This window comes from Nannospalax galili, unplaced genomic scaffold (assembly GCF_000622305.1).
Source record: "Nannospalax galili isolate Female #2095 unplaced genomic scaffold, S.galili_v1.0 scaffold257, whole genome shotgun sequence".
NCBI classification, from domain to species: domain Eukaryota; kingdom Metazoa; phylum Chordata; class Mammalia; order Rodentia; family Spalacidae; genus Nannospalax; species Nannospalax galili.
This window is the reverse complement of record NW_008340854.1, coordinates 2,391,926-2,396,709: the sequence shown is the minus strand read 5'-3', so window position 1 is coordinate 2,396,709 and position 4,784 is coordinate 2,391,926. Positions and strand designations below refer to the sequence as shown.

Genomic DNA, 4,784 nt, shown 5'->3' with positions numbered 1-4,784 from the left:
AGGCTCCAGAAAGGTGGAACTGTGTCTCCCCATGGAACTGGAGGATCCTCAATGCAGGACCCTGTCCCTTCTCCATCTGAGGATCCCTGGTGCTGGGTACCTTGTTCTCATTCTGTTTCCCAGAAATCAGTATGTGGGAGAAGCCTGGTTTATGGGGCTGACTGACTCAGTGACCTCTCCACCCTTGTAAGCAGCACAGACATGGGCTGCCCTATGGTCACCTCCCTCTCGGCCCAGGGCCAAGGTAATGACTGTGGCCAAGTGGAATTTCTGTGGAAGAAAGGCTCTTGGAAGCTCTTTGCAGAGCTGGCTTCCATCCTCTAGGCTTCTCTGTTATGCTTCTGTCTGTTTCTCATCCTGCCCTGTCCTCTTGGTACCAGCCTTGGGTCTCCTGGGTTTGTGGTGACCTAGCATGTGGATGTATTTGCCAATTCTGAAAGCCCCTGGAACACTTTGTTTAAGGTTTTTTTTTTTTTTTCTTTTAAAGCAAATGAATGTTTCATTTTGCAAGTAGGATTAGTTAAATCTTTGACCATTGATGGTTGAAATAAACCCTTGGCTCCTTTCTGCCCCCAGAGATGAGCTGTGTATGTGTCCGGGGGAGTGGTTAGGGGATGGCACTGAAAGTCCTAACCTTCTACTCATGCTTTGTTCTTGCAGGTGACCAGCCCTCATTCTGTCCAGGGGTCCCTTGACACCAGTTAGCTCCTAACACATATTCTACCCCACTCAGGAAATTCCAAGGATTTTAAAGCTGTTTGCCAAGAACCAGAGACAAAGATCAAATACTAATTTTTTATCATATCAACTGCAGTTTAGGATTATGTTTGGTTGCACATAACAGAAAAGAATAGATTAAACACCTAGAACTGCAAGGGCCAGAATTAAGTGGGCAGAGTTAGGACACGTCTTTACAGATACCTTTAGGCGGCCAGCATCTCTTCGTTATCATTTTCTCTCATCCTTAGTCTTGAGTGACTTGTCTCCTCTTCCTGGTTACACAGTGCCCCCTGCTCCAAGCATTTTGTCCTTATTGCGCTGTAGAAGGAAGATAAAACAAGCCACTCTTCCTAGAAGATAATAGTCAGCTTCTGTTTCTGTTTCATTGGCTAGAACTGTGATACTTTACCTGCTACCTCATCTACAAAACATTTCTGATCTGTGGGGAAAAAAAATCAAGATTCGATCATAAGAATGAAGATGAAAGGGTATTATCATGTGAGGTGGTACAAGTATTTATAGTTCATTTATATTACTGTAATAATTTTTCTATGAATCAAAATCTGTACATACCTAGGGTCTCTTATGCTAATGACTCTATCCCAAGTTCCATGTTATTAATATTTAGCATTTGAGGTCCACTTTGTCTTAAATGCCATAGAGCTGGACATGATCATCATTGGTCTCTTGCAGTTTTGTTTAGATTAACTTACATGTCATGCATCTCTTCTCTCCTTGTTGACGCTTTCATCCTCTTCTCAGATCAGTTTCCTTCTGTGGAAAGAGTTTTCACAGAACTCTCTCTTGTTCTGAAGATGACATTTAAAAAAAAAAACACACTCCTGAATGACAGTTAACCTTGGCTTAGCATTCAACAGTGATGGTTGCTGTCTTTCAGTACAGACTTTATTGGCCTTAGTTCCTAGTGCCAAGTCTACCACTGTCTACTTTTTCTGGTTGGTAATCTCTCCTCTCCTCTCCTCTCCTCTCCTCTCCCCTCCTCTCCTCTTCTCATGCCATTATGATTTTTCTGTGGCTTGTGTTTTGTAGCTTACTGCTTGCTCAGGATTCTGTTTCTTCAGTTTGAAGATCTATGGCTACATTAGTTACTTTCACATTGCTGTGACAAAATGCTGAACAAAAGCAACTTAGGGAAGAAGGAAGGGTTTATTCTGGCTCAGAGTTTGAGAGTGCAGTCCATCATGACGGGGAAGACATGATGGTTGGAGCATCAGGCAGCTGCACTCAGGAAGCAGAGGGAGTGGAATGTTGGTACTCAGTTCACTTTCTCGTTTTTGCCTAGTTTGGCACCTCACCCCACTGAAGGTGCTCACGTTTAAGATATGTCTTTTCCTCTTCAGTTAAGCCTTTCTAAAAACACCCTCAGAGACAGCCCAGAGGTGAATGTGATTTCAAATCTCACCAAACTGACAATCCTGGTCAACTGTCACAACATTGTAAAACATTCTCAGCCTGCATCTGAGCACTGCTGCTCCTTCCTTCCTTCAGTTTCCCCCTCTAACGCTCATTGGATACATGTTGGCCCTGCACAGTTGTTCTTGGGTTATACGATTTCTGTAATTTGCCCTCTCTTAATTGTCCTATACTACATTTTAGATAATTTTTAAAACTCATTTTAGCTTATTAAGCCTCTTTTCAGTTTTTCCCGATGTGCTAGATTTTTGTTTTGTTGTTTTATGTGGCAAGGGTTGAACTCAGGGCTTTGTGAATGCTAAACATATGCTTTCTCACCAAGCTACCGCATCGCATCTTCTGTTTAACATCTTTTGACTATGTCTTTTTATTTCTAAAGCTCTAGAAGTTTTATTTTTTACACTACTCTATTTGTTCTTTATGCTTTTGATTCATTTTAATTTACTTGACATTAAAAAAATATTTTATTTTTATTTTATGTGTATATGTGTATTGCCTGCATTTAGGTAAGTGCACCGGTGTTGTGCAATGCCTGCAGAGGACAGAAGAAGCTGTTAGATTCCCTGGAACTGGAGTTATGGACAGTTGTTAGCTACCATGTGGGTGCGGGGATTCGAACCCGGGTCTTCTGCAAGAACAACCAGTGTTCTTAACTACTGAGCTATCTCTCCAGCCCCTTACTTGACATTTTAAAACATAGGTTATGATTTCTTAAATATTGTTTCATTTTAAGTTTTGATAGCCAATTTCAATTATCAACTTGATTGTATTAAGAAATGCCTAGGGCATTAATGAGACATAGACTTGGTCAGTCTGCATCAATGTTCCAGAGAGGTTTTACTGAGGAGTGAAAACTTACTCTAAATGTGGTTGGCACCACTTCCCTGGGCTGGGGTCCCAGGCTGAATAAAAAGGAAAGAGGAGAAACCTGCTGACCACTAGCTTTCTTCTCTGTCTGCTTCCTGGTCTGTGCACTGGGCTAAGCTACACCCACCTCTCCTACAACGATGGACTGTCTTTCTATGAACTGTGAGCCAACATAAACCCTGTCTCCCTTAAGTTGCTTTTTGTCAGGTATTTGGTCACCAGGATAAGAAATGTAACCAACACACACTAATTATTCTCTTATTTGTTCTGTAGTCTTCCTTATTGTAATCTGTAATTTATCTGTGTTCCCCCTCGGGATAAAGATAATTCATAATAGAGAAGTTTTTCATTGTTCCTAGTACCCCAAGGGTCAAGGGTCAATTTTATGTTAGCTTTTTGGTTCATGATTTGAATGTCAAGTACACGATTAATTTTATGTGTTAACTTAGCTACTAGGCCATTACCCAGTTTTTTGTTAAATACCTCTGTAGATGTTGCTGTGAAGGTACTTTTAAAAGTGTAAGTAACATTTAAGAGACTTTGAGTGAAACATGGGCCTAATTCAATCAATTGTAAGAAGGAATTCTGCCTCCTGATTGCCTTTGGACTTGAACTGTAACATCAACTATTCCTTGGATCTCCAGTCTACTGGTCTATCCTGAGACTTTGAAGTTGACAGCCCCTGAAATTGCATGGGCTAATTTGTTAAAGGCACTTTTGTACACACATCCTATTTGCTTTATTTTTCTGAGTACCCTGATCCATACACCAGGTAAACAGCGCAAATTTGTATCCATACTTGTATATGGTGCTGCATGGATGTTTTGTTTCTCAAGGACGGCTTTATTTTGGTATCTGCAACCCCGAGAGAAGCAAATATTACTGGGAATTCCCTGGCTCAACAAGTAGAGCTTAGAATAACTGTTCCTTGAGAGTCTCTAAATGTACAGTCAGGTTCTCCACCTCAGGGCCCCGAAGCTCCTTCTTTCCATCTTGGTGGCCTTTATGTGGACATCAATACTACCAGGTATATCCAACCCTTTGAGACTGCAATACTTTCTTGTCTACAGAGTTCACGATGGAGAACTGAGCAATTGAATTTTTTTTTTTTTTTGAAGCAAGGAAGCAAACAAAAAGCCAAACCCTCTGTGTTTTCAATAAGTTTGCAATTTTGTGTTGAGCCACATCCATAGCTATCAGGTGCATGTAGACTCGCCTGGGGGATAAATATCTTCTTGGACCCTCAAGACATCAGGCGATGCTTACTAGAAGTTCCTTCTTTTTATTTATTTTATTATTTATTTATCTTTTTGTCTTTTTCTACAGGGTCTCCCTGTAGTCCCAACTGGCCTGGAATCGCTATGTAGACCAGGTTGGCCTTGAATTCATAGAGATCCATCTGTTTCTGCCTCCCAAGTGCTGGAATTAAATGTGTGTGCCACCATGCCTGGCTGCTTCATTTTATTTCTTGTATGTAGGGATTTTACTTTATTTTATGAGGTCAACTATATCTGTAAAAATATTTTTTCCACATATTACTCATGTTTGTACAGGTTTGTGGAGGGCATGGAAGTTCATACTAAATCTGTCTTCACTGTTCTTAAAAATATTTTATTTATTGGGGCTGGAGACATGGCTTAGAGGTTAAGAACACTGGTTGTTCTTGCAGATGACCCAGGTTCAAATCCCAGCACTCACATGGCACCTAACAACTGTCTGTAACTCCAGTTCCAGGGGATCTGACAGCCTCTTCTGTCTTCTGT

The 4,784-nt window shown here is 40.9% G+C and overlaps 1 long non-coding RNA gene across 1 annotated transcript in view; it reads right to left on the bottom strand.

Annotated features, from left to right (window-relative positions):
* Positions 1 to 955: 955 nt before the first annotated feature.
* Positions 956 to 4,784, bottom strand: part of LOC108491002 — a 9,430-nt gene continuing 5,601 nt past the window's right edge. The window contains exons 2-3 of the long non-coding RNA XR_001872509.1: positions 1,434 to 1,494; positions 956 to 1,038 (exon numbers count right to left, since the gene is read on the bottom strand). This is a non-coding gene — a long non-coding RNA (uncharacterized LOC108491002). The remainder of the gene's footprint in view (positions 1,039 to 1,433; positions 1,495 to 4,784) is intronic.